The sequence below is a fragment of the Martes martes genome (assembly GCF_963455335.1).
Source record: "Martes martes genome assembly, chromosome: X".
NCBI classification, from domain to species: domain Eukaryota; kingdom Metazoa; phylum Chordata; class Mammalia; order Carnivora; family Mustelidae; genus Martes; species Martes martes.
In genome coordinates, this window is record NC_137897.1 from 89,423,933 (window position 1) to 89,437,973 (window position 14,041).

At 40.3% G+C, this 14,041-nt stretch overlaps 1 protein-coding gene across 1 annotated transcript in view; it reads left to right on the top strand.

Moving 5' to 3' along the window:
- Positions 1–14,041, top strand: part of PLS3 (plastin 3) — an 88,260-nt gene that overhangs the window by 14,720 nt on the left and 59,499 nt on the right. The gene's annotated exons all lie outside the window — the stretch shown is intronic.

Below are 14,041 nucleotides of genomic sequence, written 5' to 3' on the forward strand. Positions count from 1 at the left end.
TTTTATTTATTTGCGTCCTTTCTCTTTTCTTTTTGATAAGTCTGGCCAGGGGCTTATCAATCTTATTAATTCTTTCAAAGAACCAGCTCCTAGTTTTGTTGATTTGTTCTATTGTTTTTTTAGTTTCTATTTCATTGATTTCTGCTCTGATCTTTATAATTTCTCTTCTCCTGCTGGGTTTAGGCTTTCTTTGTTGTTCTCTCTCCAGCTCCTTTAGGTGTAGGGTTAGGTTGTGTATTTGAGACCTTTCTTGTTTCTTGAGAAAGGCTTGCACTGCTATATATTTTCCTCTCAGGACTGCCTTTGTTGTGTCCCATAGATTTTGAACTGTTGTGTTTTCATTATCATTTGTTTCCATGAATTTTTTCAATTCTTCTTTAATTTCCTGGTTGACCCATTCATTTTTTAGAAGGATGCTGTTTAGTCTCCATGTATTTGCGTTCTTTCCAAATTTCCTCTTGTGATTGAGTTCGAGCTTCAGAGCATTGTGGTCTGAAAATATGCAGGGAATGATCTCGATCTTTTGGTACCGATTGAGACCTGATTTATGACCCAGGATGTGGTCTATTCTGGAGAATGTTCCATGTGCACTAGAGAAGAATGTATATTCTGTTGCTTTGGGATGGAATGTTCTGAATATATCTGTGATGTCCATCTGGTCCAGTGTGTCATTTAAGGCCTTTATTTCCTTGTTGATCTTTTGCTTAGATGATCTGTCCATTTCAGTGAGGGGAGTGTTAAAGTCCCCTGCTATTATTGTATTACTGTCGATGTATTTCTTTGATTTTGTTATTAATTGGTTTATATAGTTGGCTGCTCCCATGTTAGGGGCATAGATGTTTAAGATTGTTAGATCTTCTTGTTGGACAGACCCTTTGAGTATGATATAGTGTCCTTCCTCATCTCTTATTATAGTCTTTGGCTTAAAATCTAATTGATCTGATATAAGGATTGCCACCCCAGCTTTCTTCTGATGTCCATTAGCATGGTACATTGTTTTCCACCCCCTCACTTTAAATCTGGAGGTGTCTTCGGGTCTAAAATGAGTTTCTTGGAGGCAGCATATGGATGGGTTTTGTTTTTTTATCCATTCTGATACCCTGTGTCTTTTGATTGGGGCATTTAGCCCATTAACATTCAGGGTAACTATTGAGAGATATGAATTTAGTGCCATTGTATTGCCTGTAAGATGATTGTTACTGTATATTGTTTCTGTTTCTTTCTGATCTACTACTTTTAGGGTCTCTCTTTGCTTAGAGGACCCCTTTCAATATTTCCTGTAGAGCTGGTTTGGTGTTTGCAAATTCTTTCAGCTTTTGTTTGTCCTGGAAGCTCTTTATCTCTCCTTCTATTTTCAATGATAGCCTAGCCGGATATAGTATTCTTGGCTGCATGTTTTTCTCGTTTAGTGCTCTGAATATATCATGCCAGTTCTTTCTGGCCTGCCAGGTCTCTGTGGATAGGTCCGCTGCCAATCTAATGTTTTTACCCTTGTATGTTACAGACTTCTTTTCCCGGGCTGCTTTCAGGATTTTCTCTTTGTCGCTAAGACTTGTAAATTTTACTATCAGGTGACGAGGTGTGGACCTATTTTTATTGATTTTGAGGGGCGTTCTTAGCATCTCCTGGATTTTGATGTTTGTTCCCTTTGCCATATTAGGGAAATTCTCTCCAATAATTGTCTCCAATATACCTTCTGCTCCCCTCTCTCTTTCTTCTTCTTCTGGAATCCCAATTATTCTAATGTTGTGTCGTCTTATGGTGTCACTTATCTCTCGAATCCTCTCCTCGTGTTCCAGTAGTTGTTTGTCTCTCTTTTGCTCAGCTTCTTTATTCTCTGTCATTTGGTCTTCTATGTCACTAATTCTTTCTTCTGCCTCATTTATCCTGGCAGTGAGAGCTTCCATTTTTGATTGCACCTCATGAATAGCTTTTTTGATTTCAACTTGGTTAGATTTTAGTTCTTTTATTTCTCCAGAAAGGGCTTTTATCTCTCCGGAGAGGGTTTCTCTAATATCTTCTATGCCTTTTTCGAGCCCGGCTAGAACCTTGAGAATTGTCATTCTGAACTCTAGATCTGTCATGCTACCTATGTCTGTATTGATTAGGTCTCCAGCCTTCGGTACGGCCTCTTGTTCTTTTTTTTGAGGTGAGTTTTTCCGCCTTGTCATTTTGTCCAGGTAGGATTTGCTTTCTCCTGCTGTGGAATTCCGCTGTTCTTGGTGACTGAAGTTGGTTTTGGATGGTTTCTTGTTGATCTTCTGGGGGAGGGGCCTGTTGTAGTGATTCTCAAGTGTCTTTGCCGCAGGCGGAATTGCACCGCCCTTGCCAGGGGCCGGGCTAAGTAATCCGCTCGGGTTCGCTTTCGGGAGCTTTTGTTCCCTGAGCGCTTTCCGTAGAGTTCCGGAGGACGGGAATGAAGATGGCGGCCTCCCAATCTCTCGGCCCAGAGGAGCCGAGAGCTTGGGGTTCCGCTCCTCAGTGCGCTCTCAGAGCAAAGCGCCCAATAGCCCCGCCTCCCTGGCTTGCGGTCGCGCCTCGAGGAAAGCAGTCAATTGTTGGAGCTGGAGAAAAGCGCCGGGTCGCTTTTGTCTCCGTGGCCTCCGGCCGCGCTCCGAGCCCACCCAGCCTGCGACCGGCACAAGGTAACCCCGGGCTTAGAGCTCACTCCTCGGCTTTGTCGCTATAGCCGGCTTCCCCGCTCTAATACCTGGGAGCTCTGCGGCACTCAGACACCCCCAGTCCTTCTGTGACCCCGCGGGTCCTGGGGTTATGCTGACCCCGCCTGGGTTTCCCCCCAGTTTAGCCTCTGGAGCGATGTCTCCCAGTGGAGCCGACTTTTAAAAGTCCCGATTTTGTGCTCCGTCGCTCCGCCGCTTGCCGGGTGCCGGCCCCTCCCCCCGGGGTCTATCTTCCCGTCGCTTTGGATTCACTTCTCCGCAGGTCCTACCTTTCAGAAAGTGATCGATTTTCTGTTTCTGGGATTGTTGCTCTTCTTCTCTTCGATTTCCCGTTGGATTTATAGGTGTTCACAATGGTTAGATAAGCTATCTAGCTGATCTCCTGCTACCCGATGTCGTCTCAGCCTGCTACTTCTCCGCCATCTTGACTCCTCCCCCCAGAAACCTTATATTCTTGAGCTATCACACTCTCCCCAGCCTCCCACCTCTCCACGATCTCCCCAGCCCCCTACCTCCCGTTCTTAATCTACTTTCTGTCTCCATCAATTTCCCCCATTCTGGATTTCCATATGAATGGAACATATAGCCACGTGGTCTTTTGTGATGGGCTTCTTTCACTTAGCATAGTGTTTTCAAGGTTCATTCACACTGAAGCATGGACAAAGACGTCATTCCTTTTTACATAATAATAATTATGCATAATGTTCCTTTGTATGGATGTACCATGTTTTGGTTGTCCATTTATCTGTTGCTAGATGTTTGGACTGTTTCTGCTTTCTGGCTATGAGGAATAATGGACAATGCTCATATTAAGTGTCTAACCACAGGTCAGCTAATGGGGTAGAGGTGCTATTGACAAGATGACTTTTCATTTATCGTGACTCGGTTGCTACTGTAAATCTTGGCTTGATTGACTCTGAGCAATACTGATTTCTACGTCTCAATGTAGCTAATTTTTGGTTTCCTTATGTTTAATAGCATATTATCGACTTGTTGCCAGATCCTTTTTCCTTCATAATATTTTCACTTGAATTGAAAGCCTATAGAGTTGTGTAATCACCTTTTCTAAAACTTACTGTGTAATAGAGCTATAGAAAATTTCTTGTTTATACGCCTTTATCAAACACGTACTATTAAGTATTGAGTAGTGCACAAGTAAATGATAAACACTTTGAAACACAACAGTTTCCGTTGACCTAGACCATTATTGAGCACATCTGATATGTTTATTTTTTAATTTGCTTCTCAACTGCGACATCTGTTCACAGAACAAAATTCAAAAGCTATAAAGGAACATAAAGAAAAAAAAATGAGTCTCCTGCCCCTGACCCCAGTCCCCCATTTCCCTTTCTAGGAGCTGACCATTAGAACTAGTTTCTTGTGTATGCGTCCATAAATAAGTACATTTAATGCTTGCCATTTTCAGGAGAGCTTGATGTTTTACATTTAGGAAGTCTGATGTTAAGGTTGAGGGATTCTTTACCTACTGACTTAAAATATGAGAATGAGAAATTATCAAAGGATGATAAAAAGAATCCCCTTCAGTTTCGGATCAGAGTTTTTCTTTTAAGCACCCTTGACCACCTCAGATTCACCTGCATGGTATCAGGTCAAAATAGCTGATGATACCTAGAACCCACCTCTCCCATTATGTTCTGGATTCAACCCACAGAGAAGTTTATGGACCCAGTCTCCTTAGTCTTTTTTTTTTTTTTTTTTTTTTTTTTAAGTAGGCTACAGACCCAGCATGGAGCCCAATGCGGGGCTTGAACTCATGACCCTGAGATCAAAACCTGAGCTGAGATCAAGAGTCGGATATTTAACCATCCAGGCACTCCTTCACCCCTCATCTCCTTAGCCTTATGGGCAGTGCATATCTTGGGAACCCTTACATAAGGATAGGCCTCCCTGAGAGAGGAGGTTGGTTCAGCCAAGAGAAGATATAATTTCCAGGAGAGCCATTTAGAACTTCCTATGTAATTACTTAATTCATTTAACAGGCCTTTATTAATTATCAGCAGTGTGCCAGGCACTGGTACCAGCAAGATAAATAAAACGATGTGCCATCGTTTGAAGAGCTCAGAGTCTAATCCAACCACTGATTTTTACAGATAAGGTGACAGAGGTCTAGTTGATTTTGTCTTGCCACAGCATACAGTGGTAGAGGACAGTGATGGAAGGTGGGGTTTCCTGATACCTAATTCATCACTTTTCTTACATAAAGCTAAACACCGCATTCAGAGTCCAACTTTGTTTCCTGAGAAGGCCTCTTGCTCTCTGAATTCCCTTATACTAAGTGGTATTTTCCTTCAGGTGTTAACAAAATGGCAGATGCCAAGTCGTTCAAGTTGACATGAACTCTAGGACACACACTTCACGCATAACTTAAGCAGCTTGGTTTAACTCGGCGAGCTCTTCTATCACTAATGGAAATCCATTAGTGATGGCTTTAAGTGGTAAATTATTTTTCTAGGTCATATATTCAGTCCAGAGTATTCTCTTTGTGTCTCTCTTTTTCTTTTTTAAGAGTTTATTCATTTATTTGACAGAGAGAGACACAGTGAGAGAGGAAACACAAGCAGGGGGATTAGGAGAGGGAGAAGCAGGCTTCCCGCTGAGCAGGGAGCCGCTGAGCAGGGAGCTGGATGCCAGGCTCAATCCCAGGACCCTGGGATCATGACCTGAGATGAAGGCAGATGCATAACCGACTGAGCTACCCAGATGCCCCTAGTCCAGACTACTCTTAACGCTAACAAAACTGCAGTCCTAATTACTGATCTTCAAAGAGTTTTCTATATTGTGATGTATCCAAAAGATTTTGAAAACTGTAGTGTCAGTATATTGGATATATGTTATGGGATTTATCACTCTTGATTTCTTTTAAAGTGGCTTTTATCACTCTGAGAGAGCCAGTATTTCCTCTTTGTTTTACTCTTCACATACACACACAAAATTCCATGTCATTCATTTATTCAAATATTTACTGAATGCCTTCTATAGGTCAGGTAGTGTCCTAGGCACTGGCAATAACTTTGAAACAGACAGAAATTACCACCCTTATGAGGTTTTCATCCTACTGGGGGAAGATAGAAAATTAAAATGATATAGTGTATTTGACGGTACTGTGAAGAAAATCACAGCAGGATTGAGGGTCTAGGGAGAGGGAAGAGGGGCATTGCTATTTCCAAATCAGGTGGTCACAGAAGGCTTCACTGACAGGAAGATGTTTGGGGCAAGCCATGAAGGAGATCAAGGAGTGAGCCACGTGAATATCTGGGGAGAAGTGCCCCTGAAGTAAATAATTCCAAGAACAGATGCCTAAATTATCCTACATCGATAAGTTTAGCTCTGAAATTCTCCTTTATTTCAGCTTTTTATTTTGTTATTGAACAGAAAAAAAAAGAAAGAATCTTTGACCCAGATCAGATACTCTAATGGAATCATGAACTGACCGTCTATACTAAGGCTATTATGTTAAGAGTTATGTCAGTAATGTTTCTGCAAGATTAGCGGAAATAATTGAAGACATAATATGGAAATATTGCAAGTAGATTTTCTTCTCTTTTCCTTATCAGTTTAATGATACTATATTCTGGGAGTGCCTGGGTGGCTGAGTCATTAAGCATCTGCCTTGGGCTCAGGTCATGATCCCAGGCTCCTGGGATTGAGCCCCGCATGGGCCTCCCTGCTCGGTGGGAAGCCTGCTCCTAGCTCTTCCACTCCCCCTGCTTGTGTTTCCTCTCTTGCTGTGTCTTTCTCTGTCAAATAAATAAATAAAATCTTTTTTAAAAAATTATACTATATTCTGTGGTTAAGTCTGAATTGGGTTTTTTTAGAACTTTTACTTTGCCATAATTGTAGACATGTACTTGTAAGAAAGAACTTGGAAAGATCCTGTGTACCCTTTATCCAGTTTCCCCCAGTGGGAACCTCTTGCAAGACCATAGCACAGAATCAAAGCAAAGTTCCATCACTGCTAGAATCCCTTTTGTTACCCTTTTATAACAACACAACCTCCTTCTCCCCTTTTCCATCTCTACCGCTGGAAACCATAATCTGTTTTGCATTTCTGTAATTTTGTCATTTCAAAAATACATAAATGAGGGGTGCCTGGGTGGCTTAGTCAGTTAAGCATCTGCCTTGAGCTCAGGTCATGATCTCAGAGTCCTGGGATAGAGCCCTGCATCAGGCTCCCTGCTCGGTGGGGAGTCTCTTTCTCCTTCCCCCTCTGCCTCTCTCCTTACTTGTGTTCTCTCTCTTCTCACAAATAAATAAATAAATAAAAACTTTAAATATATATATATATATATGTATAAATGAAATCACAGGGGTGCCTCAGTGATGTAGTCGGGTTGAGTGACAGACTTGGTTTTGGCTCATGTCATGTCTCAGGGTGGTGAGATCGAGCCCTGCATCAGGCTTTGCGCTCAGTGTGGAGTCTGCTTGAGATTCTCTTCCTCTCCCTCTACCCCTCCCGCTTGTGCTCACTCTCTCAAGTTGATAAAGAAATCTTCTTAAAAAAAATTAATAAAGGGGCACCTGGGTGGCTCAGTGGGTTAAAGCCTCTGCCTTCAGCTCAGGTCATGATCCCAGGGTCCTGGAATCGAGCCCCGCATCGGGCTCTCTGCTCACTGGGGAGCCTTCTTCCTCCTCTCTCTCTCTCTCTGCCTGCCTCTTTGCCTACTTGTGATCTCTGTCTGTCAAATAAATTTAAAAAAATCTTTAAAAAAAGTTTAATGAAATCACAGGGTATGTAATTTGGGGATTTTTTTTTCCACTGGGCCTAAGTCTCTGGAGATTCATCCAAGCTGTCTGTAGCAACAATTACTTCCTTATTATTGCTGATTAGTGTTCCAAGGTATAGAAGTACTACAGTTTTATGAACCACATGCCCACTGAAGAACATCTGGGCCATTTCCAACTTTGGGTATTACAAATAAAGCTACTGTAAACATTTGCATACAGGTTTTTGTGTGAATGTAAGTTTTTATTTCTTTAGGATTCATGCCCCAAAAGTGCAGTTTCTGGGTTGTAGGAGAGTTGCATGTTTAGTTTTGTAAGAAATTGCCGAAGTGTTTTTCCAGAGTGACTGTGCCATTTAATCTCCCACCAGCAATGTAGGAGTGGTATAGTTTTTCTATATCCTTGCCAGCATTTGGTGTTGTCTCTGTTTTGTTTCTCTTTTTTTAATTTTAGCCATTCAGGTAGGTGTGTAGTGATTTATTATGGTTTCATTTTGCATTTCCCAGTGGCTAATGATGTTGAACCTTTTTTTATGTGTTTCTTTCCTACCTGTATATCCTCTTTGGTGTAATATCTATTCCTGTCTTTTGCCTATTTTTCTAACTGGATTTTTTCAATGTTGAGTTGCGAGAGGTCTTTCTGTATTCTAGATAATAATCCTTTGTCCAATATGTGGTATACAGCTATTTTCTTAGTCTGTAACTTGTCTTTCCATCCTCTGAACCAAGGTCTTTCACAGAACAAAAGTATTTATTTTGACGAGGCCAAATTTATCACTATTTCATTTTATGGATTGTCTTTTTTATGTCATATCTAACAGGCCTTCACCAGACATGGTTCTGGAAATTTTTCAAATTTCTTTTCTAAAGTTGTATATTGTTATGCTTCACATTTAAGTCTGAGACCCATTTTGAGTTAATTTTTGTGTGAAGGTGTGAGGTTTAGGTTCACTTTTTTTTTTTAATGGTTCTTCAGTTGCCTTCACTGATGTGCTTCTGCACCCCTGTTACGAATCAGTTGAGCATACTCGTGTAGGTCTATTTCTGGGTTCTCTGGTCTGTTCTATCATTCTATGTCTGTTGCTCTGCCAATCCCACCTTGTCTTGGTTGCTGCAGCCACAAGATAGGATTTTATACCAAGTGGAGTGATTGCACCCACTTTATTTTTCAATATATTTTACCTGGGCTAAGACCTCTTTGTTTCCACGTAAGTTTTTAGAATAAGCTGGTCTGTGACTACCCCAAACTTGGCTAGAATGTTGATAGAAATCGCATTAATGAGTTAGAATTTTGAGATTTCATATGTAACGTTAACTAAGTTAAAAATGGTAATTCCAGTAAGAAAGACAATTTAATGTTTTCTATGGTCTCACACTAGGTCTTATTTTCTACAGTGGTCCCAATTTTTATGATTTTTATTTTTTGTTTCCCTTTTTTAGAGGTTTGTTTATTTATTTAAGCAATCTCCACACCCATTGTGGGGCTCAAACTCATGACCCTGGGATCAAGAGTGAGCCAGGCACCGCAACTGCTATGATTTTTAAATCATTGAATGACTATTAATTGGTCATTTCTCTTCAGACATAACTTGAATGCCTTTTTTTGATTGCCAAATTTGGAAGTTTCCTTTTTTTTTTTTTTTTAAAGATTTTATTTATTTATTCGACAGAGACAGAGATCACAAGTAGGCAGAGAGGCAGACAGAGAGAGAGGAGGAAGCAGGCTCCCTGCTGAGCAGAGAGCCATAGGGGGCTGGATCCCAGGACCCTGGGATCATGACCTGAGCTGAAGGCAGAGGCTTTAACCCACTGAGCCACCCAGGCACCCAGAAGTTTCCTTTTTTTCAAAGGAGTGTCACATTCTTGATTTAGATACATAACTTTCAGGTTCTAAATGATTGATCCATTTTTTAATTTAAAACTTTTTTGATGGCTTACTTCCAGAATTTTTAAGACCTCACCCCAGCCTCCCAACCCTGCATTAGATTTTTGTGTATAAGATTCCTAAACCTATTGTTCTGCCTTAAGGAAATTATGGTTTACCTCTCCGGTTGTTTTAAACAAATGCATTTCCTCAAATAGCAAGATAGAATATGCCACTAAAGCATTGGGATTTAGGGTTTTGAAGTTTGGGATGTGTTTGTCGTTCACGAATAATAAATCAAAAAGTTTTAAATGGAAAATTTTGTGCATTCTCATGCTTTGATGTTTGATTCTGCAAAATCAAATTTTAAAACTTACAAATGGAATCTGGTAGACCTCTTAATTCAAATAGGACACTTGGAAACTTACTCTTAGGTGTAAAAAAAAAAGTGGGGGACTGTTGATTAGGGCTGAAGAGGAATGGAAGCGAAAATGTCCCCTTGTTGCTTTTGGATGAAGGAAAGTGAATGAGATCATGCATTCATTTCTGTCTTGCTTTCTCAAGATAAAGCTTTTCCACCCTTCTTTCTGCTTACAGATTCAGGGTGGAGACACCAAAAAACCTCTGGCGATCTTTCCCATCCTGTTTCTATTCTAGATCAGCTTTTATCACTTTAACAAAATATATCACTGGTGGCCTATAACATTATGTATGTGGTATTAAGGGGTTAGGCTTAGATAGGAATTTGAAAATCACAGTCCAATTATTCTATCGTAAATACAGTTAGAGAATTAACTTCTCAATAATGAATACTAAGTTAATTCATTAGAGCCCAAGTTAGACCCTATGGCTCATAGTTTTAGTGTAATCATTACCACTGATATCAGCCCTTGTTTGTCCCCCGTCTCCTACACCTAACTTTGTTCAGGCACCATACCCTTCCCCATAATCGATAAAACGTGTAATTTAAGGAAGAATGCAATGAAATGGCACCCATCATAAATGGATATTCTGGTTTCTTTTTTCACATACAGGTTATCTGCGCTTGTTTGTATTTCGGTCTAATGAGAGACTTAAAAGGGCATTCTTTAAAGCGGTGAATTCTCAGAATCGTTAAGCCCATGACAGTCTACCCCATCAAAAGAACACTGCTAGAGGCTTTAGCCAACGTCTGAGGTAGGTAGCGTAGTACCAGGGAGAGGGACAGATTGAGAGAGGGAAGAAGTTACCCTGGTGTGGGTGACTTTTTGCTAACAATATGATTTTTAGCAAGCGAGGGCCATACAAGCCATTTGCTTTGTGGCAGAATTATAATGAGACTTTAGTTGTACCAGCTAACAGATTGCCAAATAAAATATTGAGCAAGCAGCACTCTGGTCAGTTATCATTTTGTCTCTAAAAACCAGAGCCCGCATAGTGTAATGCTTATGGGTTCAGCTTCATCCTCAGAGAAATAAAATTGGAGCATCTCAGCAAAAATATAATTAATAACATTTATGGGGCATCGCCCACAAGTTTGAATAGTAAGGGCAGATAACACTTTATGAGACCACAGTATTTTTGCGGCCAGTCTTAAGGATAACCCTACATTGTGTTCAGGATTCTTTGTTGGGCTAAATTTAACAAATGACCATTATGTGTGGAAAATAGCAACCATTGTTGTCGAATTAAACTCTCTGGAGATGCAAAAAAATCTTTTAATTAAGCTAATAAAAATTAACGGCAACATAACCAAAGAAAGTAATCATAAAAGAATGGATAGAAGCAGAAAACTTCGTGCAGTTGTTGAACGATACCTAGGAAAGGAGCCCTAACCTGGGATAAAGCTGGGGACTGTGTACTTGCCTAAAATATTCCAAAAGTATACATACACAAAAATTTGGATTTGTAACCTAGACCTTTAAGCTGGCTGTTCATGACAAACTCCCAATGAAATGCATTAATTTGTGTTGTGTTTTGAAACTGTGTATATAGGTGCAAGAATTACATGGAAGGGGGATTCACTTAGAGTACTTGGTGGTTCTTAAAGTGAATACTGGCAATCCCTTTTTTTTTTTAATTTTTTTTAATACTGGCAATCTTAAAGACGTTTTATTAGACAAAGAGGCAACAGTTTTTCCCTGGGAACATGTCTCCACAGTAATAGTAGGAGTCAGAAAATATTTCACATGCAAATATATCTGAGCCCCTTCATGAATGCATTTAACACTTTGAAGTGATGGCAACATCTGGTAACAAGTAGAAACGAGCGTCTTATAAACTACGGCTTCATGTTACCACTTCATCTGAATTAGTCATTTAAAGGGGTTTTATATGTCTTCCTAAGAACTGACAAGGTTAATCTGGGACTAGAGCAGGCCGGCAGGAAATGCTAAAGCCGCCCTTTCTTTTTTCTTTTGAAGGTTTCGGTATTCATTGTGAGGTTGAAAAGTACTTGTTTTAAAGTTTAGAAAACAATCAGCGGTGGGGTCTTGACAGCTAAGTGAGATCTTTCTTTCTTTCTTTCTTTGTGTGGTAAATTTGAGGGGAAAGTTGATAAAATTCAAAGTTCTTTCTACTTTCTGTTCCACTGATTTTCTCTGAAGGGCCTGAATTTTCTAAAAGCGGAGAAATTTTAAGAATCCTTTCCGTCATATTTCGTTGGGATATGATTGTGGATTCGGTGCCACTAGGAAGATGTCACCTACTCTTTGTTCTGCCAGATTAGCTCTCAGAAATTGTCTTATTTTGTAGAGTCACCCAATGTGACAGGAGTGGATGCCTCTTACATGTGTATGTGTTTGGTTTGCATTACAAGCACTCAAAGTTTGTTCTTGGTTATGTGATAAACCCCTATAGGAAATGAGTTTAATTCCTTTTGGATGCAATGTCGTTATCATATATTATGTGTGCCAAGCAGTGTTCTAGATGCTGAAATAGATTGGTAAACAAAGCAGACAAATCAATGCCTTCCTAGAGCTTAATAAATATTAAATATTGAAGCAGTAGAGCAATTTTAAATCACTTCGTACTCTCAGCTTTTCAAGACTTTCATTGCAGGAGTTTTGAGAACACTTACACATTTTATCTGAACCTGGAATAGGGAAAAACTGGCCATTTGTTCGGACTCTATGGCAAGAAGCTGGAGCCTGATAAAGAAATCATTGACTTTTTGCTTGCCAGTTTTAGTTTTCATTTATTAATGTTATAATCAGATCCTTTGAGTAACTGAGGAATGTTACTCATTTACCGTGTGGATCTATTCTTGAGGATGGGCTGAGGTCGTGTGGAGGAACGTGGTGAAAGGGACACGGTAGCCCTCACGTCTGGCATTCATAAATGTTGCCTTCAGTCATTTGAAGGATTCTAGAATACTTAGTGTTCTCCGTGGAAAATGAATGCATTGCTTAGTTATTTTTGCCTATGTGAGTAGTACAAGTGCTGACTCAAAGGATATGACATGATGGTTCCTGTCCTGCAGCGAAATAAGATGATGGCTTGTGGTGGAAACATGACACGGTCATGCCCATGTTCGCTCACATCCCTTGTTCATTTCCTTTTAGAGAAGAACTCCAGAGAGACTCTCGTCTCCTAGCTTCTTAGTTTCTTTTTTGTATTTTCTTTTCCTGCCCTTTGTTCTTTCTCTTTTCTGAAAAATTGCGTTGTGATGACTGGCTTTGCGTAGTATAGGTGCCCCTGAGGACGGTCGGGGCAGAGGCATTATACCCATTTTGTACCCATTTTAAGGAATTCATGACATATATGGATGCAGACGCTCTGAGTGAGCTCTTTGAGTGTGGATAGAAACATCTAATAACCTTTATATTTCCTGAGCCTTCTAGTGCAGCGCCTTTTACTGAATGCACACTCATTCTGTGTTTGTCTCCTTGAATGACTATGAGCCAGGAATTTTATTTGTGCTTGCCGGTGTACTGAATACTCTCTTACAAGCGCATGGAATTTTTTAAAACACATTTTCATGGAAATTCTCAAACATACAAAGTAAAATAGCATAGTGAACTCCGCCCCACCCCACCCCACCCCTGGCTTCAACAATTTCAATATTTGATGTTCTTATCGCCATCTTTTTGCTCCCCTTCCTTTTTATTTGTTGTTTGGGATTTGTTTTAAAATACCCCATGTACTACTCCTAAGTACTATAACACACCTAGTTTTAGTTAATTTTATTTATTTATTTATTTATAGATTTGTTTATTTGAGAGAGAGAGAGAGAGAGAGCACATGCGAGTGTGGGGAAGGGGCGGCAAGAGAGGCAGAAGCGGACCCTCTGCTGAGCATGGAGCCCAGTGACATGAACCTCCATCCCCATACAGGAGATCACAACCTGAGTCTAAACCAGAAGCTTAACCCACTGAACCACCCAGGTGCCCCAGAGCACACCTAGTTTTTTAAATATTTTATTTTTATTTTTTTAAAGTAAACTCTATAAAATAAGTCAATCAGAGAAAGACAATTATCATATGATCTCCCTGATATGGGAAATTTGAGAGGCAGAGTCAGGGGTTTGGAGGGGAGGGAAGGATAAAATGAAACCAGATGGGATCAGGAGGGAGACAAACCATAAGAGACTCTTAATCTCATGAAACAAACTGAGGGTTGCCAGGGGATAGGAGGTACAGATAGGATGGTTGGGTTATGGACACTGGGGAAGGTATGTGCTATGGTGAGTGCTATGAAGTATATAAGCCTGACGATTCACAGACCTGTACACCTGGGGCAAGTAATACATTATATGTTTATAAAAATAATTAATA